Source organism: Nipponia nippon, unplaced genomic scaffold, assembly GCF_047370975.1.
Source record: "Nipponia nippon isolate SJK-2023a ecotype South Korea unplaced genomic scaffold, ASM4737097v1 scaffold_4, whole genome shotgun sequence".
In the NCBI taxonomy this organism is placed as follows: Eukaryota; Metazoa; Chordata; class Aves; order Pelecaniformes; family Threskiornithidae; genus Nipponia; species Nipponia nippon.
The window spans coordinates 118,496,773-118,523,263 of NW_028262358.1; the positions used below are offsets into that span (position 1 = coordinate 118,496,773).

The 26,491-nt window shown below is 40.2% G+C and overlaps 1 protein-coding gene across 6 annotated transcripts in view; it reads left to right on the plus strand.

The window, feature by feature from the left end:
* The window catches only part of KLHL29 (kelch like family member 29), a 405,515-nt gene that overhangs the window by 303,472 nt on the left and 75,552 nt on the right, over window positions 1-26,491 (plus strand). The gene's annotated exons all lie outside the window — the stretch shown is intronic.

Below are 26,491 nucleotides of genomic sequence, written 5' to 3' on the forward strand. Positions count from 1 at the left end.
TTGTGCTGCACGCTCAAACATAATAACGGTCCTTTATAATCGTCTTTTAAACATGTGTTTCCTGGGCCAGGTAGGTTAATGTGCAATAGCTTTTTATTTTTACTGTGTTTTGCACTGCTCTCAGCAAATAGGTGAATGCAGAGTGCTACAGAATGCAGCAGCTTTGGTGATCTTTTTCGCTATGATTAAGGAATAGTTCATCTATAACCAGAGCAGATCTCAATCACCAGGAGACTGCAGCGACAAAAAGGGGTATTTAATCATCTGGCTAGGATGGGATCAGGAAAGAAAGCCCATTGTTATTGCTGCAGTCTGAATGCTGAGGAGAAGCAGCCAGAAGTGAACCACCAGCTCCTACTTCCATCCATCTGCTCCCTCCTTTCTCCATTTTTCTAAATATTTTTTTCTGCCACTTTCATTATGATCAGCAGAGGCACTTGACAGAAGCTCTTTGTTCTGACAAGCATGGTGGGTCCTGCGATTTCGGCGCTCCTCTGGCTGTGAATGGCGGAGGAGCAGTACAGAAACAAGAACGAGATGAGAATCTCAGGAGGTCCTTTCCCCTCACCTCGATGTCACGCACACTTGGAAGGACAGGCATGTGTTTTTTTCCCAAACGCCTTCAGCTGGAGTGGCACGTGAAAACCCGTTTCACATGTCGCTATGCAGTGCCTGGTGCTTTCATGTTCCTCAAAGGCATCTGATGCTGCTGAAGCATCGTGACAACTTGGCTGTCTTTGGGATCAGAAGGTTCAGCATCTCTTGGGCCTGCTGCATCTGCTGGTTCATTTGGCAAGAGAAGCACTGGTTCATAGTAATGCTTTCCACCTCCCAAGTTAAGCAGAAGAATATATTAATTGTAGTTATGTGTTGTCATCTGTACACTTGGGAAACAATTAGGGAAAACCTTCCTAATTTTCTGTGCAAGCTGAGCCTCGGGTGTTCTGTAATAAACTAGCAAACTGTGACTTTGGCGTTTGGATGTATTTGAACCTTGCTTGACTGTTGAGCTAAAAGTGAAGCAATTCTTTCTCTCATTCCTTAATTCTGATCTTAACGCTTTACTTGCACAGTTTTCTGAATGTCAGGTTTCTGAAGTTTCCCAAAGTAGCATTGTTATGTGGCTTTATAGAGTCTTTTGTGTGGGATTATATACGTCTGAGAAAAGGAATCAGCTGATTCTCCTACATGAATAGTGCTGCATTTCTTTAGCAACATTTCTCCTTGATCTACACGTTTCATTTTTTCTCATGCAGATTACAAAGAGAAATTGAGTCCAAAAAGTCCTGGCCGGTGCTAGACAAGGAAACAGCGTATTGTTGGAGATGGGAGGTGGAAGCTCTGTATCTTCTCCTTGGGCCGCTGCCCTTTGCTTTGGCTCAAGGGAGGCTGCAGGGGTTGTGCCAGCACCCGGCGCAGTGCAGGGAGCAGCACGTGAATGCCCTAGAGTGTGCAGTTAAGATGAGTTGAGCTCTGCCAGTTTAAGCAATCAATCAAACCAGTCTGCCTTCCTCATCAGTTAATGCAGTGAATGAGATTCATAATGTACCATGAAATGAGAAGCTTTTCTGTGGAGGTTTAAAAACAGAAATGTGACTGCTTAGATAAACGCTATACAATTGCCTTCAGTTCCCAATCATACGCTATCAACTTCAATTAGGTTGAAAACTATCATAAGATTTGACTTTTGCATCTGGGCAGTGTCTTAAATTGGGGTGTTGGTCATAGGTAAATACAATCTGACCACCAAAACAAGTGGAAGAAACAGTAGGAGACTACACTGAGACATTGCAGCTGATGGCAACTCTTAAAGCTGCAAGGCTGCTTTACCAGTATTCCTGTAAATCAACTTCTCCAACATGTTTTAGGCATGAGAAATTCTGTTATCACACCACTGTGGGTAAAAATCACATTGCAAATGGCAATGGCATGTTGTAGGATTCCTCAAATGCCTTATCGGTGGTGCTGATGTTTCTTTAGTATTAATGGCAGTATAACTTTGTCAGTATTAATTGAAGTGGTCCTTCCAACAGATGCAGTGGCTTATCTAAGCCTATCATTATAGTAGCCATATGCTTACTGGGAAAGTGCAGTATCTTATTTCCCGGAAAGTTAAAGAATTATTGACAGTTTAAGTGACAGCATGGTATATAGGGAGAGGCCATAGTGAAAATGCTATCTGATGGCTTAGATTTATTTTTTCCTGTTGAGTTTAAATTGTCAACACTCCTTGTAATAATAAAACTCTTTGCATGGAGAGGACTATAATTTAATTTACTACTGTGAATATTGATTCCTGGATAGTACACTCTTTATCCTGCAGATGACCTAGATCCTTAGTTCCCTAAGGGTTTTGAATAATCACAGCAGCAAAAGGGTCTGGATTACATAAGAGACTTGATGGAGATTAGTTACTTTCTCTGCTGACATTTTAATTTTATTCATTTAATTTATTCCTCATACTCCTCGTCTTGCTTTGTAAGCTGGAAACCATTGTCAGTTGGATTGGTGTTGATGAGCACTGACTGTTTTAAACGTCATTCTTCCCAGTCATACCAAACCTTATGTTCAAAGTAAACCAGAAAAAAAACACATACACTTAGAGAAGTAATTTCATTTCCCATTAATTGAAATAATCCTCAGAGATTATTTAGTCCAAGTCTCTATATTAGGAGGATGGTCACCATGGGCTCCTGACAGCATCTCCTTGCAGAGTTCCTCATGATGTTGGGTTGCACCTTCTTTAGAACCGATGGGCAATATTCCCACAACACAGGAAAACCTGACAGAGTTCCCCGCTGGGAATCCACAAAATCCGCTACTGCCAATTCCAGTCATTGAAAGGAAGGACAAGACCTCCAAAAGTGATACGGGATTCTTGAAAAAATGGGAAAAGGCAGGCAGGAAGGAAAGAAGGTCAGTGGAGGGAGGCAGAGAAGAAGGGATTGGGGGGGAGGGGGGGAAGGGTGTATCGTCTGCTTTCTGAATCCCCAGTATTGAGGGTGCACATGGGCCAAATATTCAGGTTTTGAAGGCTCTATAGCCATAGGGACCGGTGATCAGTCAGGGTATTGGGAGCCTAAGAAAATTATCAGGTCTCTTGAAATTCTCTGTCTACCCACGGGAATGTGGCAGAATTGCACCTGGAAAACCCAGAACAGAACGTGATAGAACAGCATAGTTTTGGAATAAACCAGGGGTTACTTCAGCAATTTTTTAGCAGTATTTCCTTTGCCCAGTTATTTTGAGCCACTCTAAGGCGATTAGAGCAGCTCGTTACCGACGCTCAGGAGCTGAGAAGGCGAGTTGTGTTCCCTTTTGAGAAAACTGTCACTATCTCTGCGTGAGCTCAGATGGAATTGAATAAAAGTCTGTTTTGTGCTCAGAGTACCGAGCGAGCCCTCTTTTCGCGTTCGGTGACTGGGGGTTAATACAGACAGCTGGAGGATCTGAAGCCTGTTTCCTCTGTCTTGCAGCCGTCTGCTCTGTGAGCTCACTTGCAACAGAAGATACTGTATAGGTACATTAAAGACCTATTTTCCCTGTCCCCTAAGCATTTCTGTGCTGCCTACCAAAGAAACCGTTACCTAATTTAGTGACTGTTTTCTCCCTCAGACACTTTCTAGTCAAGGCCCTAAGTAACTCATACTTTTAAGCCTACGAAAATCTTTCACAATGCTTATTAGAAAGAAGGAGGAAAGATATAATTGCTCGGTTAGGGTTTGTGGTGGGCACATTTATTAGCATGGATAATTTCCTAACTATAATGGATACATAAAATTGGTTTAATATAAAAATAGAATTCTCAAAATATCGTTAAGTCCCTGAAAGTTATGTTTTAATTTTGTCTAAGATGAGACAACAAATCTGACAGTACAGCTCTGTATCTGTCATAGACATACAGGGAGAAAATTCTTGTATGTGGGAAGTGATAAACCCTCTAAACCCATCTCTGTCTGGCACCAGGACTGAAATATGAGAAAGAGATTCTCTGAATAATTGGAAGATATTTTTGTTGAAAACAAAAGTTTTAGTTTTAATAAAGACTTATGGGTCGGAAGGTTATGTGGTTAGATAGCTTGTTTGTGTACCAGGAAAACCAGTATACTTGACCACAGGTTCAGTTTCCAAGCGGATAATGACCCCAAACACTCTTAGAAACAGTATAAGCATTTAAGAAATGCTTAATGAAATCTGAAAAGAAAATCACGATCGAGCAGCCTGGTTTTTGCTTGTAACCTTAGCCATTTGGAGCAAATGCAGATTTTATTTCATTCAAAACAGTCGCTGCGGTTCCTTATATATCTCCAACACTTTATGTTGCACAGTATGTTCATACAGCACAATCTTCAGGCACAGAGAGAGAAAAACTAACAGTTTTTATTACCTGCTCTTTTTAGATAGGTGTGGTTTCGTAATTAAGTGTTGTATTTTGAATCATCAAATATATTTAAATTTCAGTCTTGGCAGTACTCAATGTTATTATTGGACTTAAAATCTAGGTCAGCCTCTTAAAAGATTGTGGGATAGGGAGCATATCAGCACTGGGCACAAGCATTATCCATTCAGGCTGCATGTGAATATGCAGAGCTTCATATGAATTTTTATTGCATTACAGAAAAGGGTTAAGGAAAAAGCCGGAAGGGTTTGGCAGAGGAAAAAAAAAAATCTGCGTTTGTAAGTAACAGGATTTTGTAATTTAGCCCATATGTTAATGGCAAAATGAGCCCTTAAAAGTATTCTTTTCCACAATACTTCATTAATGGCTACTGGTTAATAAGGCTACTCTAATTTCAATAGTTGCCTTAATTTAAAATGCTACCTTGATTTTCACAGGAATGGCTTTTATTCCATGAATAAATTATTACTTTGTCACTGTTTTTGTCAGCACTATTAACTATGGAATATATTCTGGCTGGTCATTTTAAGTGTCTTCCTTATCAGTATTGTGCCTGGCATTCATTATCCTCTTATCTCTCTGCCATTTCTCTCAGTAGAGAGGTAATGGATTGATTACTTTCACTGCTATATTGGTCAGGATGTACAACAAATTCTCTTCAGCTCTACAGCTCATTCATCATGGATATCCTTTAATCCCCCATCCCTGAGTTTAAACGTTTCATTCTCTTCATATATATTGGAAATTATTAGCAAAGACAAGAATCCAAGCAGTGCATCTTTTATCACTCATTTACTGTAAAACATAGTCACTGAAAATCCAGGGAGGGTTGTCTCAGTTGTGCTGCTCAGGGGGGTTTAAGTGCCACAGAACCACTAATTCAGCGGCATTTGCATTTTCTGAAATACTGACTTCTGTGTTGCAACTGGAGAATTATAGAAAAGAAAATCCACCAAAAAAAAATCTTTGTGATGTGGTGCTCCCCAATGTGCTGCACGTACGTATGGGTAGTAACAGAATGTCTTCTGTATGGGTGCATATTTTTAACTCATAGATGGCATTTGAAAATAAAGAAAGTTTTCTCACAAAAAAAATTGTGTGCTGTACATAGTACACCATACTATATGGAAAAGTCTGTTAGAGCAAGTTGAATGGGAATCACAGGGTCTCCTCATCTGGCAGACCTCTAGCAACTGGAGAACAGACAGTAGGAGTGCTTTTCTTGGCTTTTCTATGAAACATGTTCTTCCTGGCAAAACTTATCATTGCAGAAGAGTCCAGCAGGCATCAACATTTTGTCTGGAAGGACCTTGGTGAAGGACCAAGACAGTAGAAACTCTATAGGACAAGCTGAAACTGAAATTATACAGAAAGACTCTTCTAGAGCTAGGGCAAGAATAGAGAGCTCTTGCCTTAGGTACATGAAGGGCACACAAAGGCTCTGTACTGCAAGGAAGGTTCCCCTAAATATAGCCATGTGGAAGCTGTAGCTCTATATCACTAACTGCTCATCCTCCAGCAGGTGCATTCGCTTTCCTTGTCATTGGCACTGTTTCTGACACTGATGCTTATCAGTCTAGTCTGCACACAGACGCTGATGCGAGGTTATACTAGCATCTCTTGTGCAGAAAGTGCTTAACCTGGACTTTTTGAAGGCATCAGCTTTATCCTGGGAACAGGCAAACCTGACTCCAGAACAAATGGAGGAAAGAAATACTCAAAATCTTCCAAACAAGTATTAGTTAGATATACAGAAAGGCACCAGTGACTACAAGGTATTTAACTCTGAGGAGCAAAACCAGAAATCACAGATAGTCCCGTGACTCAGTCTCCGTTACAGTCAAGCCCTTCCTGAGTCTCTTGATGATGAGGGCTTCTTGCAATACAGTGAGGTTCACAAACGGCCTCTCTAATGCTTTTCCTCGTGTCCGTGCCCTGGTCGCACTCTCCTCATCAATAAAGATCAAGATTTTTTCAGAATTATCCCAGACTGGTCATGACTGATAGAGAGCAGGGGAGAAATTAAAAAACAGATAACCATACGGTGACCTGGAACAGCAGCAAGTCCATTCAAACAGGGTGGTGGCACTCATGCATTTGTTTTTAAATAGAAGACACATGCTATTGATCAATTAGAATGATGAGTCATCTAAAATGCTGTCAATATTCAAGTGACAACAGCCATGATGCCTCTGAATAGGAAAGAAGAACAAAAGAAGGAAATCTTCGAGGCTGTTGGAGAGGACCTGTATTTGAGCAGGTATCGTACAATGCTACAACAGACTGCAGAGAATAGACCAAGCACAAGTGACGCACTGTTCAAAGATGTAAAGAGATAGAAATTTATCTTTTTTCTTTAGAGCATAAATAGTAAAGCACTGAAACAGTTCCACTAGTGTATCTGCCCACTGTAAACCACAGAACTGCTGCATGTTTTCCGTCAAGAAAAGGGAGAGAGTGCTTGCTCCGGATGGCAACACACTTCCTGACACGAGGTTTTGCAGCAAAAATACATTGCATATCAAGATCCTTTAAGACCGTCTTGCCTTCTCAATTAAAAAAAAAAAAAAAAAAGAAATCACTTATCATTATACGTGTATTCAGTCTCTGGGGAGACAGTCCAGAAGGAAGATTGTATCACTTCAGCCGGGTAGTGAAATCTCTGTACGCAGCCCCTTGCCTCTTTGACATCTTCTCTTAGATGACTTGTCAGAGTCTCTGCCTCTGACATCTCTTTTAGATGTCTTTTGTAGTTGCTTTAAATGGAACATGGCCAAAAATTAAGTTCTCATCCTTCCCTATGTCCCTTTTATTGTTATCAACAGTGATATTGTCATCCCCGTCTCTCAGCAGTCTGCGCGTTCGTAGTTACAGTTCTGAATGTTTTACTTGCCAGAATTTGTCTGGTTGGATCAACAAGGTTTTTGTCACTGCTCTAGAAGTAATTAGGAAGGACAGATTTCTCAGCAAGAGAGAGGCACGCAAGCAAATCTAGATCCGTGTTAGGATCCGTGAAGGTTACTGCTTAAAGAAAAAAGATTTTTAGTAGGACAGTAGAGCCCAACAGAGGGGAAAAAAGGAATATTTCTCTCTGTGCTGTTTTAATTTGTACTGAAACTATTAATAGCCCAGGCTTTTCTCATTTCCTGTATTTTTCACAGTGTGTTGTCCCTGTCTGCTTTTGCTTCCACCAGATTGAAATAAAGAGTTATTTGTTGTCTTTAGAAATGTCATTTGTCCTGTATCACAGTATTTGATTTCCTGGCACCTTTTGCTCGGCTCCACGGTTCACAGTGTGAATAATGTTGTGTCTCAGCGACCCCATCATATTGTAGTGCGACACTGAAATTCTTTCAGGTACGCATGAGAGGGACAACTGCTAAAAGAGTTCGATGTTGCATTCTCCCACAAAGAGCACTCTGTATTTCAGCCGATCATTTATTTAACATTTGACAGCCTCCAAAAGGAAGGGAGGGTTACCCGTACACATAAATGCATTCTGGAAGGGAGAGATTCAGCCTGTGTTACAGTCGGGCAGTTTACCCATCCACCTCACTTGGCTGATTTCTGCTACTATTTAAACAATTTCAAAAACAGTTCTTACAGAAGTCCTTTCAGTCTGCCGTACCTTTGAACGTGGCTTTCAGTCTCCAGCATTCAGCCAGAAATCAATTATTCACCATCCTTAGAGAAGGTATCCTGCGGATTGTGCCCCTCTGGACGCGGGACAGGGTTGATGCCACACTCTGGACTACAGCGGAGTTTGATGTGGGCTGGGACTTGGGACTGAGAGCTGCAGGGTTGGTGTCCAGGGAGCAGCAGGCTCACAAGGGAGATGCCCAGTGAGGATGTGGGTGCTCTACTGTTGGGCAGTGCTGATGCACAGGCTTTCTTGGTTATCCCAAAGCTTGTGTCCACCCAAGTCCTTGGGCGACTTTAATCTTGTCCTTGGTAGTTACCTTTCTGCTTGTACTTTTAGCTGAACTCAGGTATCCTGTTTCTGTTATCTACACCAAGATCGCTTGAAGCTCAGCTACCATCCTCTGATTTCATACCTGGAGGGGCACCCACCAGTGTGGTATTTCCAGCTGACTAGTGCAAAATAAGCTTGTTTTCCGCTTTTTGAGAGCAAGGAGCTTCTAAATTAGTGTCTCTTCTCAATTGCTGCCTCTGCTGTGGATTACCTCTGTGACCTTACTTTATTTTAATAATTATGTCAAAAATATATTCAAATGGCTGTGTCAAGTTTGTCATCAGGAGCCCTTAATACTATACTTCATATACTATAGGGCATCAAGATGAGAGACTAAATATTAGCTTGCTGTATTATTCTTCCGTATAACTCCTGTGCACTGATTTCACAGTTTTGGTCATTTTGCATGTTTCTGCTTTTGAGTGTCTTGTAAGTAACATGAGATTAAATAACAAAACCAAATATGAATATAGCATAATTTTAAATGTTGAATAACTGAAGAAATAGTAGCCAAATTTCATTGAAGATACACTATTTTCAAGAAAGTAGCTTGAAATATGCAGGATTTCTGTATCAACATTTATATTAAAATACGGTACTTAATTTCTGATTGTTTTGGTTTCGATTAGAAATGCTAATTCAAATAAATTCAAGCTGAAAAAACATTTTTGAAAACTTGCAGTTGAAAAGACAACCATCACTGAACAGGATATGGGAGAATTAATGAGATCCTTCTTAAAGCATGTTGAAAATTAAAAGCGGAACATAGTGCTGCCAAGTATTAGCACTATTCTTTAAACACATACAATACAATATTCACTAAGTTTTGGTCAAATGTTTTACAAATGGGGGGGGATTCTGATCTTTTTTTATAAATTGATTTTATTATAGGGGCATTTTACTATTAGATGATTTGTCCTGCTAGGAAAATGCTTTCCTTTTTTCATCTTCAGATTAGACTGAGACTTAGCTTAGGAGATCAGCTTCGAGATTTTGGTTTTTTGGTTTCCTAGAGCTATCCAGAATAACTCTTCTCCCAGTTTCACAAGAACAAGTGCCATATCAAGTGTTTGTGATGTGAAGTTTGAGAAGGCTATTATCAAACTCTGAAAAAAAAATACTGAACTTCTGCTTTATAATAACTTTTTAATACAGTATCAGAAAGATGCAAAAGATCTGCCTGGAGACTGGCATTTAGCTATTGTGCTCTTTTAAATTAAATGACAGCTCATACAGGCGTTCCAGGGCTAGGTGTAGAATCCTGTTATTTAAACATTGTCAAAGCTTGGGTTTAATTAACTCTAATTCAGTGGAGTTTCCCCATCCTTGCATACTCTTTCTGTCTTTCTTTCACTCCCTCTCTGTCTTTTTCTTTCTGCCGGCCTTGAAAGGCTTCAGAGCACCTGTCAGGGTTACAGTATGATTTCAAATGCCTTCGTGCCTGTTGCTGGGTGGAAAGAAAATTACGTCCTGGCAGAGCAGCAACGAAGCATTTCACTGTCAGCCGGGAGATTCGGGTTGCAGGGTAAAGCTGGAGTGCGAAGTCCCAGCCTGGCTGTGGCTCTTAATGTTTCAAATGATGTATGCGTGGTTTCTAAGGCAAACGGAGCCGCCTTGCTTCTCTGATCAAAATCGTGGAGGGCGCATTTGGACTTCCAGAGCCAGAGTGAACACGTCGTTTGTCAACTTCACCATCAAATGAGGTGGTGGAGGTTGCCCTGTGCCTGTCCTCGAAACGGCGCGGGAAGGGCTGTTGTGCCGGCAGGGTTGGGGGCTTGGGGACAGCCGCGCATTCAGGATCATAAGAAAATCGGCCAGCAGCGTGTGCAGGGGATGGTGAAGCTATCAAGCAGTGGGGTGGCATAAACACATAAAGAGATCAAAGTCTTAAGTTGCCCTTCATTCGGTACTCCTTCAAGTTATTATGTTTTGGCAGAAGTAGTTCAGATTAAAGACAACCTTTCCTGAATGCTTTTAAATAAATAAATTGCGTCCTATGCTCATCTAGCTCTCTTTCTTCTCTCTTTGATATGCTACTGTGGTTCCTCAGTCTCTATGGATATACAAATTATTACTCTATTTCTTCAACATGATTTTGGATGGCAAATATTCCTAGGCTCCGCATGGCAATTTTGTAATGAAAGTTGCACTAGAATAGGCCAGGAACAAAACAGTACCAATTAAGGTTTGCTTTTATGTAGCTACTATTCAAAAGCAGTCATCCAGCCTTTGGGTTGTTTTCCACCTCAGTTATGCCCAGACCAACAGCCTGGTTGTCAAAAGTAAACCCTAAACTTCCTTCTCTTTGTATTTGAATTCCCCTTTCCCTCTTTGCATTCAATTCACATGCTTTTTCTTTCAGAGCTTTCAGAGCTTTTATGGCTTCAGAAGCCTCTTCATTCCTCCCGGTGACTTCCCAAATAGTGAAAAAAGTCACGTGTGGTTTTTCCCCAGGCCAAGAGCCCTCTTTTTGTCCTAATCAGCTGCCAGCATAGGCATGGTGTCCTTCATGCCAGTGGCTCCAGTGCCGGGTGCTCCCCATCTGCTGGGAGCGATGCGGGCAGCCCTCAGCAATCTCTGCCTTTCAGTGGATGAGAGTCAACCCAGCGGGATCAAAGGAGTTGAAAAATGTGGATGGCTAATCAAAGCTAATCAGCTAGCCTTCCTTTGTACTTAATAGAGAGAGATGGACAATCCTGGGGGAAACCCAGCTGTGCTGAAACAGATGTCCAAGGAAGCGAGAAGACTCTCCCTCTGGAGGTGCCTGTCTCTGTATGCAGAAGGAGCCTGGATAACGAAGTTAAGGCTAAATGCCTTTTACACAGCTAAATGTAGATTTGATTAATTTCAGCCCAAAATATGTACCCTGTGTTAAAGTATGCAAGTGTCTTTATCACAATTCAACTTTAATAAGCAGTATTTTGAGGAGTGCTCTCCTGTCCTCTACCTGAAGGACCGGTGAGCGCAAGGAAAGCAATCGCATCCTCCGCCGTCTGCCGCAATGCTAACAGAGGTGGACTGAAACAACTGTCAAAGCTGACACATCAAAGATCTTTCTAGCATTTCCCAACCTTGAGAAAAAGCAACCTGCTCAGATGTTTTCCTTAAATATTTTGTAGGTTTTCCAAGAATGCCCCACTTCTCATTAAAAAAAAAAAAAAAGAATAAAGATTTTAATAAAGATAGCTCAGTTATTTTTCCGTCACACAAGGACAGCTGTGATTCTTCTTATTAAAAACATTGATCCGCATGCAATACTGTTAATACTGGGAAATAAGACTGAGTTAACAATATATATTGCCAGTGCATGTATATCATATATGTGAAGTTATAAACTTAAAAATGGGTATACAAAATAAATACTTCACCTTCAAATTGATAAAAGGGCAAGAGTTGTGTTACTTTCCATTCTAGCAGAAATGAATAGGCATGTACAGTACATTGTTCTCCTTTGCTGGTTTTTAAGGCATGAAAAGCAATTTGAAGTGTAGTCTTGCTTTAATGCCATTTAGATTCCTCCCACAGTAATGTCAGCGCCTTTCGTGTGTGTGTGTGAGTGTCTGCATAACGTGTTTCTAAAAAAGAAACTCAGTTCAGTTCTGGTTTAAAAAGTTTTGTTGTGTTACCACTATTCATGCAAACTCTGTATTTTCTATAGTTCCATGAAAAAAATTGCATTTAAGGTTTATTGCTGAAGTTTCCACCAACCCATCGTGGCCAGTGCTGCGGACATGTGTGGTGCTTCGCTTTAGGTGCCAGAAGGGTGATTTACAGCAGTTTGAGTTAAAGAAGGCTTAAGTTGATGGGGCAAACCGTGCTGTACTGTGCCAGGAGGACTTTGCTGTCACAGGTCCAAGTGCAGGCTGGTTGTACGTGCAGGCCGTTGGGACAGCTGGAGTCCTTCCTAGAGCGATGAGCTATAAGTTTAAGCACAGCACCATCAGACCAGCCTGCGTTTGGTCCTGAGCTAGCGATGCCCACGCATCACCATGCTGTGTTGTGCTGTTTTTCTGTCATCCCCTGAGTCTTTTTGAAACCCAGCGCTGCTACCCTGCGCTCCGTTTTGAGGTACCCGACGAGGCGATGTAGGCATGGGCTTTGGGGCTGAGTACATCAGGAGCGTCACAGAGTTCAGAACGTGAACCACATCCATCTATGAGGAGGTGAGGGGGCAGTTTGCTTCGTGAACTCAACGCTTTGATTAATCTATTCAAATATTAACATGCCTCGTGAGGTAGACCAAAATATCCTCTGGATATATAAATATTCATATACTAACATCTGCCACAGCTGCATAGTTATAATTCTGTTTTCATGGGAGGAAAAAAGTCTCTTTGAGGAAGGTCCAATGTAGCAGAGGGTTTCTCTCTTCATACCTGTCACTTAGGAAGTTGTATAACTTCTTAAAACCTTTTATACTTGCATTATTTTGGAGTTGGCTGGGTCTATGAGGATTTAACTCCAGCATAACAGCTATTAATGTTCCTGGATCACTTTTAGTATGTGTATGTGAGGTAGTATGCGTTTTTCACTTTTTCACGACATAAAACAACCTCTTTGATCATTTGCAGGCTGATTTCTGCCATTGGCACAGTCCTGAAACAACCCTGCTTTGCGCAGTTAATAGTATCAGATTTTCATTATGGTCTTGACCTCTACCTTTGGCCCTTACGAACATACCTTCCATTTTCTATGGCTTAGCACAGTCCCTTGAAACTCCAGGTCCTTCCTGTTTCTTTTTCTTTTTTTTTTTCATTTTCTTGCTTTACAATCTTGCTTTATTTATGGTTATCTTGCTCCAAGATGTCTTTTTACTAGGTTTACTCCTAGCTTCACTCCTCTGAATTTTGCCTATAAGTCTACTTGGCCCTCTTCTTCCACAAAAAAAAGAAAATAACCCAAAAATATAGTCAGCAGCCTTGTTTGACAGTTGATTCCATACAAATCTACAGCAGCTGGCTTGTTACATATTTAAAAAAAAAAAAAAAAAAAAAAGACTTCTTTTTTTAAGTTCAACATACTGGAAGTCTTTGTGGCTTTCTAATTTTTGGCATAGGGAAGACATTGTTTGGGGGCACCACCAAATGTGACTGTACAGCAACCATATTCACTTTTTGCTTTCAAAAAAGACTTGAAAAGGATTGTTCTTCAAGTAGAGTCAAACTGAGTCATTTATTGAATGCCTTTTTCCCTTCTAGAAGCTCTATGCGATACTTCACAGTTGTTTTTAAAGAGTTACATTCATTATTCTCATTTATAGATTGAATAGTAAAGACCATGAAAGAACTGGTTTGGGCTACTACTTTTTAGGTCCATCAACTACAGGAAAAAAACCATAAGAATAGCTAGAGTTCACACTTCTAGTTCTGAACTCTGACTTCTTTTACTTAAACCAGTATTAAAGATGATTGGTGTTAAAACGATGTAAAATTTGTGTGATTAAGACAAAAATTGGATAGTGCGCTACAAAAGGGGATGTCTTATTTCTATGTGAAGTTGTCATTGCAGACTGTTCCCTGCAGAACAAGCAGAAATTTAAAGCTCTGGTGAATGGCTGTTTTACAGAGTAGGTACTTTCCTTCCAGATTTATCTTTTTAACCTTTGACATCACTTAGATTAGTCAAAATCAGTTTGACGCTATTATTTCAGGAGAAATCACTGTTTTTCTTTATGACATATTATAGATAGGTTAAATTTTCAAGAGCTGTTAAGTCCCAGGCTCAAAAGTTACTTGGGCATTTTGCAAAATTTAATCTAAATCTTCTGTTGTTTTTTTTTCATTTCTTAGAGTTCTTGCAGATAAGGACCCCAGAGCTGATACTTCATCTTCAGTTTTATTTTGCACTTACAGCATTATTTATTTTTTAAAAAAAGTTGCAGCCTACCCAAATTACACTTCAGTCTAGCAATTTAATGTCCTTAGGAAGGCACCAAATTATCTTAATCATATTTTTCAATGATATATTACTACCTTTAAAAAAATACTGCTAGGAGAAAATCAGAAGTGTACAAGAGGGAGTTGAAGAATAAAGATGTAACAGTAAAAGGAAAAAAGGAAAAAAGGAAAATGAAACAAAACCCAAGACATAAGTTAAGCTGACTAGAAAATTAACATTAAAAAGTGTCAGGAAATCAAGAAGCAGTGCTCCTCTGATGGTTTTGCAAGCGTGTGTCTGTATAACTGTATTTATTTTACAGTACAGTAGTGGGAAGCAAATTCTGTTCTCAGTGAAACCGGGGTGTTGGTTAGAACCGGTAAGCACGTAGTGTCACCTACGAGGACTTTGCATCAGTTTCACTCTACTAGTTACTGCACAGACGGAAGTGAGTTAAAGCAAACTCTGATTATAGATAAATAACTACCGCCTGATGTAGTATCGACAGCATCTTCACTGAAATAAATTGTCCTTGAAACTATTTTTTGCTTTAAGACACCATTTCACTCAGTTTTTTTCCAAATCACACTAATTAGGAAAGTCATTTAACCATCGTTAACAAGGTACATATTTCCAGAATTTGTTACGAGAGATGTTGCTGTTTCAAAATGTATTTTATATTTGTTATTCAGTTTAATAAAATTTAAATAGCAAGTAGATATGATAGTTCATTAAGATGTAAAATGGTCAAATACTCTATTTTCATTTTAGAATGTCATGCTTTTAATTACGTTGTTGCTATTTAGTACCAGAGAAACATCTTATTTTCTAGGTCAATGTTTCATATTTGTGTTATGATTAAAACAGTTTGACATTTTGAATAGAAATATACTAATCCGTTGTATTAATTAAAAATAATGACCTAGAAAAATGCTTCCAAACTAACCTAAAGACGTCAGCACAGTGAAACATGACAGTTGTGCCATATTGTCACTATTAATGACATTTTATTAAGCAACGTAAAAAAGTACATACAAATGAAAAAAATAAAATTAAGAAAAATTCTCGTTTTTAAAGCCCTGTACATGAAATCTTCAGTCCACAGAAAGGGTCACAGAGACTTGGGAAGACAAAACCAACTTTTGAAATACTGACATTTCCTGTGAAATGTAAAGGGCAGCTTTTGCACAGGTAGATATTTGTTCTTTTTAAATACATGTTAGCCTTCTGCTGCCGGAGCGGGGAGAGGGCAGTATGCGAGAGGTGAAATCCTGAAGCCTTTGAAGTTTAGCCATAGATTTTTAATGAGTTTGTTCCCAGGGTTGTTCATTTGTACATATAAACTGCTAATACCATATAGTTAATTAGAAGTACCGCAATTTTCATAAATATGTATATGATATATGAAAATTAATGGTCTAGAGAAATGGGAAATAATAAACGAAATTATAATAATTATCTCTCCTGAACCGGTTCAGACACACAGCTCACACTGGTTGGAGACACCAGGTTCTTCTCTGTGTCATAGGGCAAAATACCATTGGAGACAAAGTAAATAATCACCAACTCTTTTGTTCCTGAAGAATGCAAAATAAAAATTAAAAAGACCACAGACAATAAACGGTGGTTATTTCATTTCCAGTTCTGTATGTTCCTTTTTGGAGATCTCATCACTGAATGTAAGGCTGCAAGAAAGCATCTGCCCTTTGAGAGGACCTCATAGGCAACCCTCGTCTCCAAATTAGTAGTAAGCCCTATGTTAGTGTGTCATGGATCAGTAAAATAGCTTATGGAGGGACATCTGTTTCCATTTTAAATTTGACACCCTAGATTATATTCTAGTTTAAGCCCAAGAAACAAATCAATGGAAATACTAATGTGACTTTCCCTAAGTCCAGTGTACCAAAGAAAGTTTCTCCATCATCTACGTCAGCGCGTTTCTGATTTTCATTGTGAGACAGGCAAATCAATTCCCATCAAGAATCTTCTGTCTAAATTAGATCCCATTATTTTCAGTTTACCTAAAGCTGTAGCTTGTCTCATCTCAAGAACTGCATGGTTTCAACAGCGTCTTTCAAAGATGCATGTCAGCCCTCGACGTTTCGTACATTTCACTGTCTTTAACACTCAGCTTCAAAACTGGAAACAGTGCATGTTCCACGCTGTAGATGGCTTTTCAGAACAGTGCAAGTGGCTTTATGGACTCCTGTCATCCTGCAAACTACCGTTGGGGAGCTATTGGTCTAGATATTTCGGTCATTAGCAAGAGAAGCTGCTAGTATCTTAAATTAAAATAGATCTTTGATTTCCTGCTAAGACCTCTAGAAAAGAAATTTACTTCCAATTTTTTCGTAAAACTTTACAACTTTGTCTTCCCGGTGCAAGCTGGAGCCCTGGTGAGGCTGTCATTTGAACTGAAGCTGTATTGCAGCCTCTTTTGTTCTCTCCGCGCCTTAGATGCCTGCTTGCTGCCTGCTGGCTTGCAGGAGCGAGCGGGATGACTTGTGGTGACAGCTGTAAAGTTGCGGATGGGAGCAGAGAGAGGAAAAAAGCCCTCGTTCGGTTAGGAGGGGGTTTATATCTCTCTGTTTCCATAACTACACAGAAGGAGAAAAACATGCTGCTTTCATGCTTGTCTAGATTCAAAATTGCCTGTTGTCATCCTTTCATAGGTTCAGCACCTTTGCGGGTTGGTCTTAGTAGCATTTTCGGATTATGAAATGATTGTGAAATTTGTATATTGCCTTCACAGTTGAAATTTTGACTTAATCACCGTGTTTTCTGAGGTGTCCCTTTGTTTTCGTTTGTATTTGAAATGTTTTAGCCAAGTCTTATCAACCATCTTCATTATGTGAAAGCCATTCAGCTCTCAAAATAGTCTTTATAAGCTTGCTTAATTCTTAGAGAGCCCATAAATTTTAATACTCATTAAATAAATCTTTGTCCTTTAATCTCAACAGACTTCTTAAAAGTGTCTTTCTTTTTTATTCTGAGTTTGGTAAGGCAGCTACTTAAACACTTCCTGATAACTTGTTCCTCTCTGAATATAAACAACATTTGCAGTTAAATGGTTTCTTACATTATCGGCCAGTCACAGCTCATATTCTCTTGTCATACTGCACAAATTCACTATTCATGCAACGTGGAAGTGACTTTGCTAGGATTTATACAAAAATATTTAATATTAACAACAATACCTTCCAAAAAGTTTGTTTAAAAATCAAGATTTAAAAATCAAGGTTTACTCTATTAAGGGGAAACATGAGTTAGGCAGAAGTGAGGAGGACATTTTACAAAACATTTCCTAAACAGCTACAACACTGTTAAACTATGAATACTTTACGGTGCTTATAAAAAAAAGGAAAAAAATAAATTATAAAGTCTCTCACATCTTTAGGACAGATATAATCTAGAGATTTGGAAATGTTATAAGTAGGGGGATGTTCAAAGAAAATCTGATGCAAATTATGGCTTTTTTAACATGTGATACCATATTCCTGAAGCTAAAAATCGCACAGAAGTTAGAGGGCTGTTTCTCTGAGACCGAGCTGCCTCCCCAGCCACTCATTCCTGCTCCCTCCTCCCACCTTCCCCTGCTACCACTGCCAGGTTTTCTGCCTCCAGATGTCTCTGCAATCATGCCCCAGTTCATGGGGCACAAAAAATAGCTTATTTATTGTTTTTTTCCAAACCTGTTGTCATTTGTGATTATGAGGGACGTTAACAGCCTTGCATTTATTATTATTGTTTCCTCTGTAACCGTGCGTGGACATGAGTGCAGCCACCAACACCTGCTGAAGCTGTAGAGCAGGGAACCAGTTATTGAAGAAGAGTTGTTGGGTTGCAGAATAACCAGAGGGAGGTCCTAGAGTTGACTGGCAGTGTTTTCATTCTTCTGTTTTACATTATTTGAGTACACTTGTCTATTCTGATAGCGTAACGAATCACTGGGTCTCACTGTAGAGACACAGTCTGTACCAAAGGAACAGTTCTCTACCATTGAGATGCCCACTGGACCAAGAGATGCTGTCATTTAATCCCGTGCGTAACATATGCCTGGTACTAAGCCATCCACTGAGTGTATAAGCCTAAATACTTAGATTTAGTACTTTTTATTATTTTTAGATGATGTATAATATCTTCTGAAAGGGTGATATTTCAATGCAAAAGATTTCAGTTGGTTTTATTTGCTTTCATTAGGCATCATGTACTGCACTATATGAGTGTTAGAAAATAGGTGCGTTACCACTGGTCAGTGAAGATGGATTTATTTCAAAGAATTGTGTTGATTACACTTACGTACATTTTAAGAAAAAATTAAGTCCTGCCCCTGTTGAAACTGGGCAGCACTGCCTTTGTTTAAAATGGGCAGAGGAACCCCCCCACTCCTTGCTAATTAAGTGCTTTGAAGTCTTTGATTGTCAGGTGTTATACCTTACAGTTGTATTTATTATTTTTTTACTATAATACGTGCAATTTGTCCTGGATGCATCACTGATTTATTTTCAGAAACCTGTCTTTCTTATTTTCTTATTTTGGAAAGCAAGCGTTTTGTTTGCCGGCTATACGTATGCACACGCCTGTGACTGATTGCTGTTAATACACGACTCACAGCTTTTGTTCTTACACCACCAAAACTGGTCAGCATTTGACTGTTGCTGCCATGTCGGGGAGCCTGTTGATTACACTATCGGTTTCACAGATGGGTGCTTCTTGTTCAAAGCCTTCAAAACTAGGAAACGTTTAGCTAATGCCTTGCACTACATAAAGAGATCAAAAAGGTCTAAATGCTGTCTGCTAGTCTTCTGCTACAAACAATTAGGATAATACTAAATCCATCCCAGATCACGTAGTGATAAAAATTTTAGCCTTCCCTTAAGTGTGTATTGATATTCAGGGCTGCCTGCTGGTAAATAAAACAATCAGAACTAAATTTCTCTTTGAATCTGGGCTATTCTGCGTTTCCAGCGCTCACAGATTTTTTTTTCTTCTCTTTCTGCCTGTCTCTCTCTCTCATTTTGTCTCCAGAGAAAATTATTGTCTGCCTGGAAATCAAGTTACAGTGCTAACTGAAATAGTGGCATGTTATATATGGAACAGGGGGCCAAGCTGGCAATTTGCTGGGATCCCCTGGGGTTTGTTTGCCTTGGCCAATATAGAACAAGCTGCAGCCAACTTTGTATTTAATCAGGGGTGAATCCTGGGGAAAAAACAAAACAAAACAAAACAAAAAAAGCAGATCCTTGTATAGGAACCTGCATCTATATCTCAGCATCTCAGTGGGTATTTTTATGCTGGATCCTTTGGTCTTGCTGCTTGTCCTTGCATGGATCACAGCCTGTGTTGGAAAACTAAAGAGATCAGATTGTCTCCATATTTCTTCTCATTCTTTCTGTGCATCCATATATGTAATGTAAATGCAGTTCATTTTCAAAGCCAGTCACATAGGCTCACTGTGCATTTGTAACCCTGTATGATTATAAATTAGCAGGCATGGATACCACAGAAGACTTTACCTTATAAATCAAAGCAGCAAAGGCATTCTAGCCCCCAAACTCCCTTTTTTATTATATTTATGCATAGCTGTGATACCAAAATCTCTCCAAAGTTGCATTTAAAGTAGATTTTCTAGAAATGAGGGGTGTGGTTAATCTCTGAATATAGTCAGAAAATATGTTGAAATAGATCTACAGCCTAACATAGGGAACTATCAACTCTGTAATGTGTGAAGGCATCTTTGAGGTACCTCTTAGTGTGAGTTCTAGTGATGATAATGGCCTGAAAATTGTTTTCAAAACATGATACTGTGACTTCCCTGAATTTTTAATATATTTAGAAAGGCTCCATTTACACAGAGTTGTCTTCCTCAAGTGAGTAATCAGTGCCGTTGACTTTGTTGATCCTTTCTCATCATAATAAGGTGAGAAGAATTTGTCTGTGTGAACAATGAAAAATTATTTAGCGCAATGGGGCATCTCATTGCCAACAATCCTTTGAGTAGAATTATCATATACAGCCACAAATGTGTTGTTCAGTATGGGAGTTAAAAATGTTTTCCCACTCTCCAGCATCTGTTACTGTTTTCTTGAGCAGCACAGGTGTATAACAGTGTCAACAAGACTGAGATCTAGACAGGTTGGTCTGCACTACAAAGTCCTACTGCCATAGCTGTATCAGCTCAGAGTATGACAACTTCACACCTTGCATTTCACATTGCTGTGCTGACAAAACCCAGCAGAAGATGACTCTCGTTGCCTTTTGTTCTGAGGTTGGTGTAAGTGCGCCAGCAGTGATACCTCTCCATCAGCATATGCTCCTTCTTCACTAGGGAGTGTAGCTGGGTAGCAGAGACTCTGTAGGGCACGGCCTCGCTGAACCCGTGCTTTGGGGCTGTAGTGCTCCCGTAGTCACTATCGAGCTTTTCTCAGTTCATTTTATCTGGCTTAAGGGCTTGTGAAAGCAAAATGTTCAGGAGATGGCCACAAGCAGTCAAGCATTTTCAGATGCCTTTGGAGCAGGATGGTGTCCTGTGGAAACTGAGTAATCGATACAGACTGGGAGAGGAGAGCTGGACACACCAGTATCATACAGCTCGTATTTTACACCTCCATCCCAAGCCCTTAGCAGCCTTGGCACTTCGCAGTACAGAGCGAGAGTATTTCACCATTTGTCTGCCTCCCCCATCTCGGTGATAAAGGATCCTCGTATAGGCAAGTCCCAGCTTTGTTACGCCCCCATCTCCTTCTGCTCTTGATGAAGAAGTTCAACTGGAATTGAGATCCAAAAGGAAAAAGTCAAAGTATTTATTTGCAAGAGATTAATTCTCACCTTCTGTGCAAAAAATTTGAGTGTCTAGTCTCAGCTAATTATCTAATCTTCCTTGGTAATCCCTGGGGAGTGACACCCGTGGTAGTGCATCCTACCGGGCTGAGCGTCAGAAGGGGCTGGGTTGTACATGAGACATGTTTCTGTCTCTATTTGACTACAGAGGCAGTCCAGATAACTGGATGTTTAATTTTTAGGGTCCAGGAAGGAAACTGAAGATCCCAAGATAGTATCTGAGACATCCTCATCTGTTAATGATTCCCACAAGGCTTTGCTCATTCCCCTTTTCCTCTATTACTGTCTCATTTCAGGCCAAAAGAGAATAAGGGACCTATTTCTTGTCCTCAGTCCCAAGGAGGAAGCTGTTCTCCAGAGGTGTGTACTTGTCTTCACACCACATGGAAGCTGCCATAGCCGATGGTGTATTTGTCAACTGGGAAATAACTAACCCCCCGCCTGATAATCATGGGAGAGCCTAAGGGATGATCATAGAATCATAGAATGCTTTGGGATGGAAGAGACCTTTAAAGGTCATCCAGTCCAACCACCCTGCAATGGGCAGGGACATCTTCAACTGGATCAGGTTGCTCAGAGCCCCATCCAGCCTGTCCTTGAATGTTTCCAAGGATGAGGCATCTACCACCTCTCTGGGAAACCCGTTCCAGTGTTTCACCACCCTCATGATGAAAACTTTTTGATGATGTTCAGTAGTAGTTGGTCTGCAGTGTCAAGATGCCCCAGAGAGTGGAGAACAGCATCAGGCACTGCAACGCCAAGTGTGTTCACATAACTTCATCAGGCTGGCCTAACGAGGCAATTAGGCATTTAGTTGTTCTCTCTCTGGGCAGCTGCTTCAAGCTACGTATCAATAGCGCAAGGGTAGATGGAGCAGTTTATCATGACACTCTCCAGGTTTTGGGGTTCTCTGTGTGTCTGTGGGCGTAGCGGTGAGGAGAAAGAGAGACTTGTCAAAATTGGTGAAAAGTCATGAGTACTTGTGTGGTTCAAGAGGACAGGCTCGCCATGGTATGCACTTAGGATCCTGTCACTCGTAACTCCTAGTCGACTGCTAGGTCTTTTGCTTCATAATTTAATTTCTTGTAGCTACACACTCTCTACCACCATCTATCAAAATGAGCAAGTCTGTGCAGTGCTGGCACTTAATAGTTAAAATGTTTGTTTTACATAACTAGAGCATAACCTTGGAAATTAATTTCTTTACTTACTAAGGCAAGAAAGTAATTGGATTTTCCTTCTCTAACTTTTCTTGACTTTCCCCCGTTTTCTGTCCTGATTATGAAAGCATGAGGCTGTCTGGGCAAGCACTGGTCTCTTGCATGTTCTTCACAAGAATAATTAGTGATGTTTCATCAATTAGCCTTTTCAGTTTTATAATAGGTTAGTTTTTCCAAGCAAATTTTAAAAAAAACACTGTTTGTAAAAAGCGTTCTTCCGTATTTCACAGCTCATTATATTTTAGCTCTTGCTGCCTGCTTTTAAAGCCTTATCTACTAAAATTTAAGTAAAGAGTTCTTTATTAAAAGTGGAAAGAAACCTGAGAGCTTCCATTGTGCCACAGGAATATGCATTAGAGAGGATGTTTGACTGGGTATCCAATCTCCACTGTGCTTGAAATACAGAATAAATAAACTTGGGGAATAAGTTCCTTGTTCATTTTTATTTCTGATGATAAGTAATTTAAAAAAAGATTTACTATATCATTTCTGTTCCCTTTATTTGATCTACACAATTACACAGTTGTTCCTGGTCCTACATTTGATCCAAGGCTTATGGGCTCTTTCTTCAGTTTAATTTGTAATTTGTCCATTAATTAAGAAGGAGAAAATGTAGTGTGATGGGTGGAGCTGGGGACCAGGAATCAAAGCTTCTGAGTTCTTCCTGGCTCTGTTCCTGACCTGAAGAAAGTCACTTACACCTTCTGCCCCATATTGTCTCTGGGACTCTCAATATAATTATGTTTAAATGCCCCCAAGCTATGATATGAAGGCTGATAATAGGAAGATAGAAAGCGCTTCCTTTCACAAGCTCCATAGAGATGTTCGGTTGCAGGTTTCAGGTCAAGTCCCTTTTAGGTTCAACTGCTACGTGGCTCATGTAATTATGGAAGAACGTGGGGGTGTCTGTTGTGTACTTCTTTATGAAGGAAACATCCAGCCCATCTTTGACTGAGAACTATTTAGCATCAGTAATGATGAAGAAGACAGAAGGGACTGGCTTGGTTTCTGCAGTCCCAATGCGTGTGTGCACCTGGGGCAGGAGGGAAAATCCCGTGCACTATGGGTGCGAGAGCATTGGCTGTGATTCACTGAGGAGAGGGAACATCAGTGCCCACCCTATTGAAACCTTGCACCTTAACTGTCCTTGCACTGCAATTTTACCTGGATCTCTTTACAAAAAAAATCAAGTGAGAAAAAAAGCGAACAAAGAAAATACTTTGTAAGAACAAAGAAACCAGAGGAATAAATAACCACTAGGAAATTCCCAGCACATCCCTTTTTGAAGGTTTCAGGAAATTCCATTTGTTGGAGGAAACGCTGAAAATTAGGAAGAGCCCAGAAGAGGGACTAACAGGAGACAGCTGAGATCATTTTTCATTGCCAGGACTGCACCGTGTTGTCTCTCCTTTTACAACTCATCGGCAGGCATTATTACCTGGTGAAAAAATTTGTTTTGCAACTCATCCTGAGTCCTCATAAATCATTAATGCCTGGCTAAGCACAGTGTGAGCATTACAAATACTCTGCGAATGAGGGCCTGTTCTGATATAACCTTGTGTCCAATACTAATGCCTGCTAGTTATTTAGTAATACAAAGGGGCCTCAGCGAGGAAGATCGATGAATCAATGCAGCCTCCTGACTTCCTTCTCCTCCACCCGCCTCTTCTCTTTCGAGTTCAGAAACTGAGCTACAAAAAAAATACAGGATTGTTCATAGTCATCTCTCTGCGGAGGACAGTACAGCAAGTCAGGGGGACAAGGAGGGAATTACAGCCTCCCAATGGCTATAGGAAAAAGAGCTTCAGTTTCTGATCAGGGCTTGTTCTGATTCCTGTTTTTTTATGAGCCAGATTGCACCACTGCTCCAGACCTGTGTTCTCTGGTTTGCATCCTTTAATGAATGCATGCAGTATAAAGCACAGTGAAGTGTGTAAAGAGCATAGACAGAAACTCTGCCCAGGAACTGCAGGACTGGATGTAATTAAAGGGTGCTCAGTAAAGTCCAAGTAATCAGCTCATTACCTGGGAGAGCTATTTGGGGACTTAGATGCTCAAACCAGCTCTCACAATACTGGAGATAGCACAGAGAGCGCAGCATCACTGCAGTGGATGAACTTTGTGTCTTGTTATTCAGCAATCTTGGCCATAATCATGAGTTCATGGATAGTCTTTACTATCCTGCTTACCCTGAACTCACCTCCAAAAATGGGCTCCCCAGCCCATTCAGAGTGCAACTAAACTCTGTTTCCTCTCCTTTCCTGGAGCACAGGATCCATCTGTGCAGTTGCTATTCATACCGTTGTGCTCTTTGAACACTAAGAATAACTGATCATGAGCTTTAAAAGGAGGAAATGGAATGAGGTGAGATGGAGGTTGACCCCTTGTGTAAGTGTAATCTTAAACGTGTATGACTTAGTCTTGGTTGGAGCCCTGGTCTTGAAAGGCTTATGCAAGGAAGATTGCAAAGCCACAGAGAAAAGGATCGTGAATAGGAATGTAGCAAAAGTGCAAATGGGGATGGAGGACGGTAATTGAGCAAATTTGAAAAGGGGAATGACAGAAAACAAAAGCGAAATTAAGCAGGGGATAAGAGAGTATCGGAAAGTTTAGAGGGAAAAGTAACTATCTTTAAGGCGTGGAATGATAGAAAATTGGTCAGGAGGAAAATGTAGTTGCTGTAAGTGAAAGTGGGAAAATGGACCAAGACAGGAAAAAAAAGTCGTTCATATGTGAAAAGGGACGGAAAAATACTTCCTTCACAATCGCCTCCAAAAATATGCAACTAAAAAAGCTCCTGGTGCTGTTCCTGTGAAACCAAGACCTCAGTCACTTTAACCCTAAGTCAGGTAAAACACCCCTTGCGCCCAAAGCATCCTTGGTCTTTAGCCGAGGCCTGAAGCGTTCATGGTCAAGTCAGACTTTAGGCCCCTCCACCAAAAGCCTGAAACTTTCCTGCAGAAGAGTGAACATTTGGATCCCGTTTCAAATTTTGCTTGAAATCTATCACTGTACTTTAGCTTTAGCTTTGTTAAAAATAGTCTCTGCTGTAGCACCCACAGGACAGAGTGGTTTATTTTCCCCTATTATAGATCTGACACAAGCCTGCTGTTATTTCTGTGGCCTCTCTAATGATCTGCTTGCTCTCTGGAGAGCACTGACCCATTTCAGCACAGAATAATTAGCCTTTCAGACACTACTGTGTTTCCATTAAATAGACATAAATGGGCAAGGTGACATTTATTTACTTAGGCCTGAAAAATGTGCACCACAGATGCTGGGGCTTGGGATACCTTCAATTTCTTTTCGTGCAACAGTTGTGTATTTGCATGTCTTCATATTGTTTAACCACTAGTGCTTTGCTGAAATGATTCCTGTTGAGTTTCATTGGGGAAGCAGGAGAACACAAAGATTATTTGGGTCTTCATTTCACCGTAAGGCCCTTTGGCGGTGCTTCGGCAGCCCAGTGCACAAGCCCGACAGTGGCTTTAGACGCAGTTATAGTTACACTCTCTTCAGGTCCCTTTTACTTCATGTAAGGAGGGACGCCACGTAAAAAAACGTTGTTGATTTACAGATGTGTCTGAAGAGGAATGTGTTCAGGGTGTTACACTGAGAAAATGAGAACCTTGACCTATTGCAAACATAAAATAAAACCAAAATCCTTTAGTATTTAAAATCAGCTCTTTTATCATCTTGATCACTGGCTTCTGAACCGCCAGACTATTGCCCAGGTGAAAAGTATATTATTCATCTTGATAGCCACTTCGGTCTGCAAAGTTGGAGGGAAGTCTTAGCCTTAAAAGTCCAGCCAGCATATAAAACATGTAGGTTGCTTAGTAGTTCACATCCAGACATGAAGACATGGCATGCTATTATTTCTTTCTGTTAGTACCAATAGGCTTTATAAAAGGAGGCATCACACAAGGTAGGTGCTTTATTGCAGGATGGAAACACTTTCATAGGTTATTTTAATCATTACGATTCTTTCATGATGTGTGAAAGTTCATTGTTGCTGTAAATGAAGCCATTGAAGGCTAAAAAATAAAAATGCTGTGATGGTAAAAATCCTTGGAGTGCAAAAAATGGGAATTGCTATAAAAGGCAGTAATTTATTCTCTGCGTGAGATTATTTTTTATCATAAGGATGCTTTTAAGCCAATTCTGAAACATATACAATTG